A 14,244-nucleotide genomic window follows, 5' to 3' on the forward strand; every position below is an offset into this window, starting at 1 on the left:
TATACAGCCTTGCTCACTAGTAGAGATTCTCACATTTCAATTAATGCAGTATCAGCAGCAAACTAAATGAGCTTTCAAGACAGAGTTTATTCTTTTGCTACCACACACACATGCACCAAAGTCCAAACTGCTGTAAAAGCACATAATTATTGCCAGCCAGATGTTGCATCTGAAACTGGCTGACTGGCAAATTACTTTAAGGTATATTCTTCTATATCTACAGGTATTTTGCTGTCCTCAGTTATTTTAGCTTGTTCACCTTTGGATGGTCTTTAGCCGTGTGGTAGATGGAGCCATATATAGCTCATTTGGACTTCCTAATATACTTTTGTAACGTATTCTTACCCAACAGTCACACTGAGCTTCTTTTGTTCACTCAACTTGCTACTTCATTTCAGCTTTGTGAAATATGCTGAGCCCTGAGTTGTGTTAATACCTATTGCAATGCCTGATGCCTTTTCTCTGAAACTGCACTTTAATGATGACTTCATTGAAGAAAAAGTTAGTTCACTACATTCTGTTAATGCTAACTGGTTGTCTTCTACAATTAAGCATGCAGTATCTAACAGCGTCAAAGCAAGCACAGTGTTTGGGATAAACATGTTTCATTTACTCATCTGATTATATCTTTGCTCAAAATCAATTATGTAGACTACCATAGAAACTGCACTGTCTGAAAACTCAATCAGAAATAAGAGACTGCCTCAATAGATCTGATATTTGTGTTTGTTCAAGAGCTTAACATAAATTCTGGCTATTAAAATGGCCACACCTTCATCGTGGTTTATATTCTGTACTGAAATGTCCACTGCAATATCTGTTTCTCTTCTAGTAAGCTACACTGCAGCTGCAGGGAGATGCTTTAATCTTTCTGTCTCGGTACAAATCATATCTTAATTTTTTCCATCTGTCATATGAGTAATTTGATCAAACACAGGTAGGATTCTGTAGTTGGTACCCAACCGCTACCAGATGTGGGACTTTATTCTTTTGAATATAGAAGCACATAGATGAAACAAAGGACACATGCACTCACAGTTCTCAGTCTAAGGTGTGGAAGAAATAAGTACTCATTGCTACAGAGGCATGTAGGTTCTGAAAAACTGGCCTAAAGAAGGGTGTGAAGCAGATACTGTAGTAATATGATCCCAGTAAACCGATGCTGCTTTAAAAGTTCCAAACAAAGGAAGTAACTTTAGACCTAACACAGGATAGGCTCGAGTAAGAAGACTTGTGCAGTCCCGTGTCAGCACTTCCACTCAGGATAGAGTGTCATGTTCCATCAAGATAAGGCCCATTTTGATGACTAGAAGAGCCAAACTTATGATCTTGAGGCCGTCAAGAAGCTTAATTGCTGTAACCCTATGTTGACATTTATTTTCCATGTACATACCAAAACTGTTTTGAAAGAAGTTAACAATGACTTCTGATTGTAAGGGAAGGCTTATTCCATAGGCTTGGAAGATATTGTCTAATGTAATTGACACCTTTTTTTTCATTATTGATATTTATTCATAGGATTATAGGAAGTTACTAGGCCATTGGCACTGAGTCCTTTACAAGCCTAGCCAGGAATTTAGCACATGTTCTGACAAGCCAGCACCCGATGCCCCCTGTCCAACAAGGACACAGGTGGAATCCCAGGGTTGTATTTTCTGTTCCCCATCTTGTCATCCAGGTTGTGCTTAAAAAGGGTTAATGAGGTACTCTGCTTGACGTGAAGAGGGAGTCTGTTCCACAGAAGGGGGAGTCTCTTGGACACAAATGTGTCCCACCAACAGGTCCTGTTGATGTCACAGACCAGGTTATGTTCACTTGTGTGAGTTGCTGTTAAATAAAATCAAGAGATCAATAAATCAATACACAGGAGGTTCAGGTTCAAAAGTTTACTAGTGTACACCAGGAGGCAAAAAACGTACAAGTACAGAATTTTGGCTGACATGAAACAGGAAGTACACAATTCTTATAGTTTCTTACATTTAAGTTGTGCCCACCTTACTGACGTGGTTAGTCACAGGGCATCTACATCACTTTAGCTTACAGTATTCTATTCATAAAATACTGCTGATGCTGTATATTTTAAAAAAGTTTTCCTCTGGTAACAATACGGCCTTGCTTACCACCTGGTCAGACATAATGTCTTTCTGTAAAGTTACTTCCTCAAGGTTTCAGATCAGTTCAAATACAACAGCAGATTCAGTCTTTTAATACTCTTCTTTGTTCCCTGTAACACTTTCCCAACAGCTGCGTGTTTTTAATACTCTTCTTTGTTCCCTGTAACACTTTCCCAACAGCTGCGTGTTATCTATACACAGGGCCAAATCATCCCAGCAGGAAAGAGCAGAAGATTTCATTATTTCACATATTTAATTTCCTGACCCAGCAGATAATCACTTGTGAAAAGCATAAACATTAAAACTTGCTAAGCTAGCAACTGCCAGGGTCAGAGGTCAACTTGCTACAAGCCACACTGCAGTTTCAAAACTTCTTGCATTTACACATGAATTTATCCTTTTTGTTATATCATTAATAGAATAAAATGCATTACATACTACTTTGCTTTTTAAACTAGCACTTCACATATATTCAAATACATATTTTTTTAACATTTTCCCTCCTATTAATACTTTGTATTCTATTTTGAAGTATGCATAATGTCATTTTCGTCCCCTAACCTCTTCCACTAGGGATTTTCAGCCAGGTGTGTCATTTGATCTATACTTCAGAAAAAGTTTCATCTGAGATTAGCTTTTCAATCTCAATATCTTGGTACAAAGTTTCAGTAACAGATACATCAATAAAATCTTTGATTAATCTTTTCATGCAGGGAATTCCACAACAAACACATGCTCCTATTAGGAGTATACCCACACAAATAGCAATCAGAATATTCATTAGGATGGAACCCCACCCTCCAAATAGATTCTGGAAAAAGTCCGTCAGTGGGTTTGGGCCTGGTTCAGTCATGGCTGATACTTGCTGAATTACCTCTAGGTGATTGTTAATTTCATGCCTATTGTCTGGTATGTATGCACAGCATTCCTCTTTGATAAGCGCGCACGTACCACCTCTCGCCGCTAGGGTGAAGTCAAGAGCCATTCGATTTTGTAGCACAGCAGTTCTCATTGCATTCAGTTCATCAGTCACCAGTTCTAGGGCAGAGAGAGTTGCATTGCTCATTACTTCGAGAAGTTTCGACAGTTTCCTCAACTCCCAGATTGATTTGACTGCTCCATATGCTGGGAATATTCCTGCCCAAGATATAACACTGTCACTGAAGTCCATATGAGTCAATTTGCTTTTATCCTTTATGGTATTATGGTCTTTCCAGCCAGCTTCGATCCGTCCTACTAGATTTACAGGTTTCTCGACTGGACCTTCAGGTTTTCATGCTGCTTCTCTCACGTTTCATATCTTACCCAAAGGTAATTCTGTAGTATGCCTTATAGCCGGAACCAGATAACCCAAAAAACAACTGCCGGACCAATTCTCAGGTAGTCATTTGTATGCTTTTTTCCCACAAATAAAATAACAATTTTCTACTTTAGTACTAATACGCATTAACCCCGCATGAAACATTTTCTGGTCTATAACTGACAATTGTTTAAATAAAACAGGATTCTTGCGAATTTCATTCATGGTTGTTTTCACTGAGTTCAAATATGAGTCATAATTAGTATTGCAAAAAGTATTGCCATTACTAGTCTTAATATATCACCGATAAGATATTGTTATGTTACAATTGCTCCAGCCCACCTGGAGAGTATCATTTTTATAAAAACATACAATTCCCTTTTGTGTGACGGGTAAAAATAAAGCTATTTTGTCCTGTGATCTCACAGTTCCTGTATCAAAAAGTAAATTTTCCCAAGTCTCATTTATCCCCAGAGGGACAGCGGACATTATCAGTCCTCCATATGCTGTTGGTATAGCTGTACAAACCCAGCAATTTGAAATGTTCATAGTCTCTGCATATACACGCTTCATGGCTAAGTATGTGTTAAAATTTGGATGCCAGTCTATAGATGTTTCATCACGCCTTCCCACTTTCACTTGTGTGGTTGAGTGTAGGAAAAACCACAACAAGAGGAAAATTGTCACAATTATAGTCAATAAATGTATACTCAACAAAATGATTATGCAACATCTCTGGGGTTGATCTACATTTCTGTTCGCTTTGTTCTTGGCCATTTTGCCCTTGTATATCAGTCACAAAGTTTTTATCAAGTTGAAAGTTCTTTATCGGTTTGCAGTGTGTCAAATGGACCCAGGACGTCCTCTCAGCCACTCTGACTGCAGTAGGCATTGCCAACAGTACCTGGTATGGTCCTTCCCACTTTGGACTCGCCCAATTCTTCCTCTTCGTCACTTTTAGCCACACCCACGTTCTGGGAGCCAAAACTGCTTCCACCGGTCTGGTCTGTTCCTTATCTGAAAAAGAGTTAAACTGCAAAACAGATTTATTTGTTAACAGTTTCCTCATATAACTAGCTAATGAACTGTCAGCCTCTTGCTCTGCAGGCATGAAGCTTTCCACTGAGGCACATAATATGCTCTCCCAAAAAACATTTTGAAGGGAGTCAAACCCTTCACATTTGGAACCGTTCTCATACTCAGCAGCGCTAAAGGCAAACAGTATATCCAGTTCTTCTGAGTTTCGTCAACTAACTTCCTAAGTTTTTTTTTAAGGGTTCCATTGTACCTTTCCACCAATCCTGCTGACTGTGGGTGGTAGGCACAATGGTTTTTCAAGGAGATTCCAAAAAATCTTCCAAGTTGTTGGATTGTCTGATTGACAAAATGTGTGCCATTGTCACTATAAATCCTTTCCGGAATGCCAAATCTAGGGATTACTTCTTTTATCAGGGCTTTCGCCACTGTTGCTGCATCCGGATTTTTGGTTGGAAAAGCTTCTACCCATTTAGAAAACGTATCTACAATGACTAGACAATATTTTTTCCCTTCGCACTTATTCAATTCTATGAAATCCATACAGATAGTATGGAACGGATACGGTGGTATAGGAAAACTTCCTTGCTTAGGTTTGAATGCCTCTTGTGCATGGTGCTTGTTACAAGTATGACAAGCTGCACAAAATTTTTTTGTGTAGTTTGTGAATCCATATGTTTGGAATATTTGATTTACTAACTGTACCACCCCCCCTGTTGAGACATGGCACTGCCCATGGCTCAACAAAGCTGCATATCTAAATAAATTAGACAGCAATATCGTTTTTTTTTTTCTTTGGAAATGTACAGTCCATTTTCAAGGATTGCGCCTTGTTTTTTCCATTTTTGTTTTTCTGCTTTTGTAGTAAGCGTCTGCATTGTTTTCAACATGTCTAAATCTAAAATCTCAGAGGGTTGCAATTCCTCATTCGAAAGTAAAGTTTCTGAGTCTGAGGCCGCTTGCTTTGCAGCTGCATCAGCTCTCGCATTGCCTTTCGAAATCTTATCCTGTTGTTTTGTATGAGCTACACATTTACAAATAGCTACTTTGGTAGGTAACTGAATAGATTCTAATAATTCCAAAATAAATTGCGCATGATTAATTGATTTTCCACTAGATGTTGTCATTCCCCTATTTTTCCATTGTTGCGCAAATACATGTACTGTAGAGAAAGCATACTGACTATCAGTATATATGTTTACACATTTGCTTTTGCTAAAGTACATGCTTGTGTCAAAGCTATCAGTTCTGCTGCTTGTGCAGATAAGTTATGTGGCAAGGGTTGGGCTTCTAAAATTTCAGTGTCTGTAACTACTGCATACCCCACTAGATTCTTTCCTGTAGGGCCATTTCTGCATGAGCCGTCCACGTAATATGTCACCTCGGCATTATCCAAGGGCATATCTGTGAGATCTTGTCTAGGCAAGGCTAACTGTTCAATTTCCTGCAGGCAGCTGTGCGGTGTGCCATCTGCAGGAGTTGGGAATAATGTTGATGGATTTAATGTCGTACATCGTTCAATTGTCATATGAGGTTGGCTCAGCAGTATAGTCATACATGAAAGATGTCTAGCAGGAGAAAGATATGCTACTTTTTCTTGCAGTAAAATTATTGCAACTGCATGAGGCACTCTCAATGTGAGAGGGTGGAATAATACCACTGAGGCAGAGGCCTCTACTACCATTGCAGCTACAACTACTGCTTGTACACAGTGAGGCAAAGATCGCTCCACTGGGTCTAACTGTGATGAATAATAGGCTATGGGGGGGTTGCTTATCCCCATGTTGTTGCGTCAGTACTGACGTCATATATTCTTGCTTGCAATCTACAGTCTGAAAGAACCATTTGTGATAATTCGGGAGTCCTAAAACTAATGAAGAAGCTATCAACTGCTTCAACCTGCAGAAAGCCGTTTCCGCTTTGGGTGTCCACTGTAATAAATCTTGTGCTGCCATTGGTGTTTTATATATCAAGTCAGTCAGTGGAGAAGATTCCAAAGCATAATTTGGTATCCAACTCCAACAAAAATTAGTTGTTCCCAAGAAGGACATCATTTCCTTCTTGGTTGCTGGTTTGGGTGCTTGTAAAATTGCTGTCTTTCTATCCTCGTCTAATATCCTACCTTCTTTGGATATCACATATCCTAGGTATCTAACTTGCTTTTTCCAGAGTTGTAACTTATTTTTGTTCACTTTGTGTCCTTGTGTTGCTAAGAATTTCAATAGCGCTACAGTATCTTCCCTGCATTGCTGCTGGGTGGGGGCTGCTAGCAAGATGTCATCTACGTAAAGTAGAATTTGACTACCTCCTGGTGGGGTAAACCCTGCCAGGTTGCTAGCCATTTCTTGTGCAAATATTGTTGGGCTCTCACAATATCCCTTTGGTAGTCGAGTATAGGTATACCTTTTACCCTGAAATGTAAATGCAAACCAGTATTGACTATCAGGATGTATAGGTATTGAAAAGAAAGCATTACTGATATCTACCACAGAGAAATACTTTCGTTGCGGTTTTAAGTCATTTAACAAAGTATGTGGGTCAGGCACCGTGGGTGCTCTGGGTATCACTGCATTGTTTACATCTTGTAAATCTTGAACCATCCGCCATTCCCCGTTTGCTTTTTTAACAGGAAATAGGGGTGTATTACATGGTGAATCTGGAAATTCTACTAGTACTCCTTCTTTGAGTAATGCTGCTATTATAGGCTTAATTCCTATTTCTGCATCTTTCCTCAAAGGGTATTGTCTTTTCTGTGGCCTAAATGCCGACTTTGGTATAATTGTAACTGGTCCTGCTGTTCGAATAAGTCCTACATCTGACTTGCCTGTTGTCCAAAGAGTTGTTGGTATTTCACATAAAGCTTTCTCTTCTTCTTCTAATAAAAATACTAATCAGCTGTCCTCGCTAGATTGCAAGTGTACAGCCGGGTGTGTCTGCGTCAACCAATTCAACTTTTGTTTCTGTATTCCTTGTTCTGACAATTCTAAGTCGGTCTGTTTTTCCCATCTTGTTACCTTCTTTCCTAAGTCTGCCCATTTTACATTTTTATTCTCAGTCAAGCTGATATGTGGTAATCGATTTGATCTATATAATGCAAGGAATTCTTGAGGTAATGAACAGCTAACTACACTGTTCCCCTCCGTATCCCAATGCAAAGTACGTAATACTAATCTAGTTGCACGATTTCTGAACAATTCCTGCTCATATTCTCTATCAGGTCCTGGCATATTACAGTAGTATAGAGTACAGTGTAACAAATGCTGTCGATCAGTGTCAAGGGAGGGGGCTTTACTGATGGCTACGTTCATCAGTTCCTCGGTTACCGCCCCTGGACCAGTCGTAACTAGGTCCTGGCTGTACCAGTAAAAAGTTTCACCCTCCGATCGCACCACAGAAGTATCCATTTGTCTCTGTGCCTCCATACCCTGTACAGTTGGAACTACTGCTATGCCAAATATCTGCATAAGGTCCCTACCCAATAGGTTCACTGGACACTTTGCAGAAACAACAATCTTACTTCTTTGGGTCATTCCTGAAACAGGGTCAGTTATTGCTATATCATGGGAGAGTGGTTCCCTGTATAGCTGTCCATTTGCAGCTTTCACTAATATATAATCAGGTGATTCAGAATGTTCTGGTAACTTGGAGGGATGTATCAGGGTCCGTGACACTCCTGAATCACACAGGAATTTGACTTCCCTTGCCTCCACCAGAAGTGTAACTTCCGGTTTTGTATCTGCTAAGTAGAGCTCTAGGCTCAATAATGCTAAATCCAAAATTTCACTTTCTTCATCCTGCATATCTACTTGCACTTCCTCTATTCCTTCTATCACATTTACATCTGTTTTCTGTTTATTAACTTCTCCTGATGATTTCTGACTTCTGCATGACGTATCTTCACTATCATATAGTCAGTCCTCATCTCCCTTGTCTTCTGTGATTACCTTTTTGTTCCGTTTACAATCCCTTGCTAGATGTCCCTTCTTCCCACATTTAAAACATTCACCTCTCTTTTTTCTTTCTTCAAAATCTTCTGACCATTTGTCAGACTGTTTATTTCCCTGGGCATTTTTCTTTCCCTTTTTACCTGACTGTAACACAAATACTTCAGCTCTGTCTTCAGCAGTGAAGACTTGCGCCTTCTTTTTCTTTTTGCTATTAAAATGTCTTTCAGCATGCCTAGCATATTCAAGTAAGGCTTGTAGCCTACCTGTTCGATGGTCTATCATGTGCTTCGTAATGAAGCTACTGATAGGTGCAATGCAACCTTTTAAAAACGCATTTTTCAATTGTTGTTCATACGGGGAATCATTCGTTTGGTTTTCAGGAACCGTCATACCGCTATGATTATTAAAACACTCCAATAATCTAGCATAGTACCCATCTGTTGTCTCATTTTCCTGTTGTATGCATTGATTAATGCAAGTCCAGTCTGCTCTAGGTTTCTATTTCTCAGAGATTCGGTCTGTAAGACCTTTCACTCTGTTGTCTAATTCTGCATCACTATGTGGGAGTGGTTTAAGCTCCGCATTACGAGGATTCCAGGTGCCACAAATCATGTGCCAATCTGGACCTATAATTTGTCTTACTACTTTTTCTACTTCTTCCTCATTCAAGTGGTAACTCAATCTCATGCCTTGCAAATCTTCTAAAAATTTCGTAAAATTAACTTTCGGATGGGGGATTCCCTGAGTAGCTTTCCGGATACCTTCCGGTGTCCATGGTCTGTATACCAAGAGTGTTGGGTCTTGCCCTGCCTGTCCTGCCTGAGGATTTGGGACCTCTATAAGTGGACATATTTCTTCCTCACTCTCATCCTGTAGGTTTCTCTCTATTTTATATGATTCTGCGTCCCCATATATTTTACGTGCTCGGGACCTAGTTTCAATAGGATCTCTAACAAATGGTTGTGGTCTCACTGAGACTTCAGGATAACGCGGAGGCGGACCAGCCTGTCCACTCGCTTCATATCCTGAAAAAGGCAACAGAGGGAGCAGGGGAGGAGGAGCTGTTGCTATTACTATGTTATTATCTACTTTGTCTAAAAATAATGTTTTTGAATTTTTAGTCTTCCGTTCCCTACGGTTTGCTTCCTCAATCCACCTGTGTGCCTGAGGAATGCCTAATTGGCGTTGCTTTTTTGCCTGTCCTCCCGCATCAGATTTAAGTTGCTTAAGGAGTTTAACCAGCGAAGTTTTATGTAATTTACCATCAAATTCATATTTGTTAACCCATTTCGTATAATACCTAACATTATCAGAACGCTGTGATTGCATATATTTTGCGTCTTCGGTTAGGGACGGATCTCGCGATGTTTTAGTGCACTGACTTCCCATGGTAAAAGAAAATGTTACGTAACCCTTCTTATCACGTGATATCAAAAATTTCAGTTCCTTGTCACAGTTTATCTAGAATAACTGCCTACCTTATTCTGTTACCCTGATCTATGACCAAATATACAGTAATTCCCTTTGTCCCTGATCTGCATAACAAATCTTGACAACAATATTTACTGTAACCTAGTCCCTGATCTAAAACAGAAAAAAAAGCAAAATCTTCCTACCTGAGCCTCCGGTATTGAGTCGTCCAGGATCCGCTCTTCGGCCGCAGATCAGAAAGTGGCCAGCCTCTTTAAACGACAATTCAGTCGGAGGTCTTTTCACCCAAGAAGAACCATTTTGGTAACTTCTCCTGCGCAGTATTCGACCACCGGTAGACTCTGATCTGCAGCTGTCCGAGGGATTTCCGGCTAAGAAGGACCAAACTGTTAAATAAAATCAAGAGATCAATAAATCAATACACAGGAGGTTCAGGTTCAAAAGTTTACTAGTGTACACCAGGAGGCAAAAAACATACAAGTACAGAATTTTGTCTGACATGAAACAGGAAGTACACAATTCTTATAGTTTCTTACATTCAAGTTGTGCCCACCTTACTGACGTGGTTAGTCACAGGGCATCTACATCACTTTAGCTTACAGTATTCTATTCATAAAATACTGCTGATGCTGTATATTTAAAAAAAGTTTTCCTCTGGTAACAATACGGCCTTGCTTACCACCTGGTCAGACATAATGTCTTTCTGTAAAGTTCGAATACAATAGCAGATTCAGTCTTTTAATACTCTTCTTTGTTCCCTGTAACACTTTCCCAACAGCTGCTTGTTATCTATACACAAGGCCAAATCATCACAGCCGGAAAGAGCAGAAGATTTCATTATTTCACATATTTAATTTCCTGACCCAGCAGATACTCACTTGTGAAAAGCATAAACATTAAAACTTGCTAAGCTAGCAACTGCCAGGGTCAGAGGTCAACTTGCTACAAGCCACACTGCAGTTTCAAAACTTCTTGCATTTACACATGAATTTATCCTTTTTGTTATATCATTAATAGAATAAAATGCATTACATACTACTTTGCTTTTTAAACTAGCAATTCACATATATTCAAATACATATTTTTCTAACAGTTACTCAAGTGGAGCTTGACTTGAGGATATGCAGCAGTCCCGTTAAGGCAGGGCTTGAGATTGCGTTGTATGCCAGATAGAGGTCATCTCTGAGGAGTCTGTATGAGACTGAGTTGAGGGACAGGGCTTTTAGCCTGTTTGTGTAGGGTAGATGTTTGAGGTCCTGAATTTTCCTGGTCAGGAACCACTGTGGTCTCAGGAACCTCTGTGGTGTCTCCAGCTGCTGCATGTGCTTTATGAGGTACATGGCGAAGGTGGTGATAGGGATATTATGATCTCCTTGTCCCTGGATGAGATACCCTTCCTAATGAGGTGGGCCATGTAGAAAGCTTTCTGTACAATGGAGACAATATGGTGGTCAAAAGTCAGTTTATCAGCCTGGATGCCCAAGTCCCTCACAATTGATTGCATACTTAGACCTTGTTATTAATGTGATAATTTGTGGGGATATCACTCTCCCTAAAGGGGTTGATGATGTATTTTTTGGCATTCAGTTTGAGGCAGTGTTTCTGGCACCAGTCATTTGTTTGCATGAGACCCTCTTGGAGGATGTCCACTTCACTAGGGGAATTGATGACAATACCCGGCTTGCAGTCATCTGCAAACTTTGTCAGCCATAGCCCACTGGTTTTGGCCTGCACTTCAGAAAAGTATTTCCCAAACAACGGAGGACCCAAGAGCATTCCCTGGGGTACACTGCTCATTACGGGTCTACTGCTTGAGGTGGCTTTCCCTGTTTTGACTAGGTGCATTCTATCAGTGAGCCAGTTTGCTACCCATCTGATAACATATGGATTGATGCTTAGTTGAGAGAGTTTATCTGTTATACCTGAGTAGGGAATAGAATCCAAGACATTGGCCAGGTCATGGTAGGCAGTGTGCACCGTCTTCCCCTCATCCATGGCTTTGGTGATTGTCTCAAAGAAGTCAAACTAAATTTAACAGCCTTGATCTCCCCTTGATGGAACCAAACTGTGTGGGATTGAGTGTTTGGAGGTTGCTAATGTCCTTGTTAATGAAGTTGATGTTAATCCTTTCCATGGTCTTTCAGATCAGGCTAGTTAGGCTGATGGGTCTATAATTTCCTTGTTTGGTGAATACTCCACCTTTGTGCAGAGGGATGCTAGTTGCTGTCCTCTATTTGGCTGAGATGAAGCCGGTACTCAGGCTTTGGTTGAGTAGGGTGCCTAATAGTGATGCAAGTTCCTGCCTGAGTTCATGTAGGATGCAGCCTGGGATGTTATCGGGTCCCATGGAGGCTGTATTTTTTGCTTTGAGAGGGGAGTGATGACTTGCTCCCTAGAGATAAGGGGAGGGGGCAGGTGCTGGGGATGTTCTTATTTACTGATGGGGGAGACAGAAGAGTGAAATTTTCGCTGAACCTGTCTGCCAGCAGGTTGGATATATCTACGGCATTTGTGTATGTGGCGTACTTGACCACCACCACTTCTGAGCAGATATGAGTGCTTCCTTTGACATATGTGAAAAAGGCCGTATGATCGTCTTTAGCAGATGTGGCCAGTTTGGACTCGGTTTGCTTTGGAGGATTTCACTAGTGCTCTTACTTGCTTGTTCAGGCTAAGGAGAGATTGCTTCCAATTAGTCACCTGCTCCTTCTTGGTCCTGGTCCTGGTCAGCAATTTGTTCCTTTTGCTGTAGAGTTTATTTATTGCAGCTGTCCACCAGACAGGTTTACTCTTCCTTGAGGAGGAGGATTTTGTCCTGTTGGATATTTCTGATTCCATGCAGCTATATAAATGCTCGTATAGTACTTTGGTATAGGTTTGTACATTTGTGTCAGTTCCTATGGAGGGGAGGGAGCTGTGAAGCTGTTTATGCATTCCCTCAGGAGGTTGTAATCAGCTTTGGAGACCCTAGCAAGGGGGTGGGGTCGGGGCAGATTGTCACTTTGAAAGTGACCGCCTTGTGGTCAGATCTTGCCAGGGAGGATGACGCTGTAGGGATGCTGCAGTGGTTACTCATGGTGGTTAATACCAAGTCCAATGTGGGGATGTCAACCAGCTGGTCCAAGGCATTTGCATTGGCAAAATCGAGGAATCTCTGGGCATTTGTGTTTTGGCATGAGTAGTTCTTCCAATCTGTGGTTGGATAGTTAAAGTCACCCAGAATCAGGGTAAAGGGTTGAATCTTGATAGATTCTAAGAGGTCCAAATAGGTGGAGTGGGCATCTTGAATCAAAGTTGGGGGCCTGTAGCTAGCTATGATTTGAAATAGGGGTCTTGTCAACAGTTAAATGCACCTGGAGTGTCTCCTGTGCATCATACTGTTTGACCAGCCTGGAGGTGTGTATGTCTTTAATATATATTGAAACTCCACCTCCTTTTCTGTGCTGCCTATGGTTTGGGGCCTGAATGTATAATAGGATGAGTAACCTGATATGGCTGGGATGCTCTCCACAGCTTTGGAACAGGTTTCTGTGACTGCAGAAATGTCAGCATCTTCCAGGGTTAAGAATGCTTGCAGTTAGTACAGTTTCATGTGTAGACTCCTAAGGTTTAGCAGCATGACCTTTAATTTGTGTTTTGATGAAATTTTCATGTTGGTAGTTTTGACCTTATGGCATTGCCTAAAAAAGGCACTGTGGGGGAGGCAGAAACCTTTGCCAGAAGCCTGAAGCCCAAGAGAGACAGATGTAGGCCATCTCTGGCAAAGCATTTTGGTCTGTCAGTCATGTCCTCTCAGGTTGTCATGTACTGGATCCCCTTGGAATGATACCAGAACCTAAGACAATTGTTAGTCAGTCATCATTTTCTGTTTGTATTGAGGCATCATTCTTGGTGATGGCAGAATGGTGCTTAAGGCAGCACTTGTTTCCTTATCTGATGTTGACTTCCTCAGTGGTGTATTTTAAATACAGACTTTCATATAGAGCTGTACCAGACATTGCCTTATAGACCTGACAGAAGTAACCTCATAATGATGGTTAAGAAAAAGTGTAATAGATCACATTTCCAACATTTATATTTCTAGAAAGTAGTCATATCCTTTTTCATTTTCTTTCAGGTAGTTTTATAATATTATTTTTTGCAAGTCTGGTAGGATGCGTGTAGTGACATTAAAATTGTGGTTATTGCTACTGTATAAGATGTGTATTCTTTATAGTCTCTCTTGAAGAACTTCAGTACCTTACCCCTTTTCCAGGTCTTGTATCTTAGAAGATTTGTCTGAAAAAAGAACTACCCTTTTACAGAGCCCTGTTAGACACCACTGTTTGCCGTTCTTGTGCTAAATAGCTAACCTTCACTCTACATGTCACGTCCTGTCACCTAACTAGTGTTTAACTCATTGAATTGCCTGCCTGCT

At 40.6% G+C, this 14,244-nt stretch overlaps 1 protein-coding gene across 1 annotated transcript in view; it reads left to right on the plus strand.

Moving 5' to 3' along the window:
• CTC1 (CST telomere replication complex component 1) overlaps positions 1–14,244 on the plus strand; it is a 1,463,250-nt gene that overhangs the window by 329,384 nt on the left and 1,119,622 nt on the right. The window lies entirely within an intron of this gene.

This window comes from Protopterus annectens, chromosome 4.part1 (genome assembly GCF_019279795.1).
Source record: "Protopterus annectens isolate FY-2018-M chromosome 4.part1, PAN1.0, whole genome shotgun sequence".
Lineage (NCBI taxonomy): Eukaryota > Metazoa > Chordata > Ceratodontiformes > Protopteridae > Protopterus > Protopterus annectens.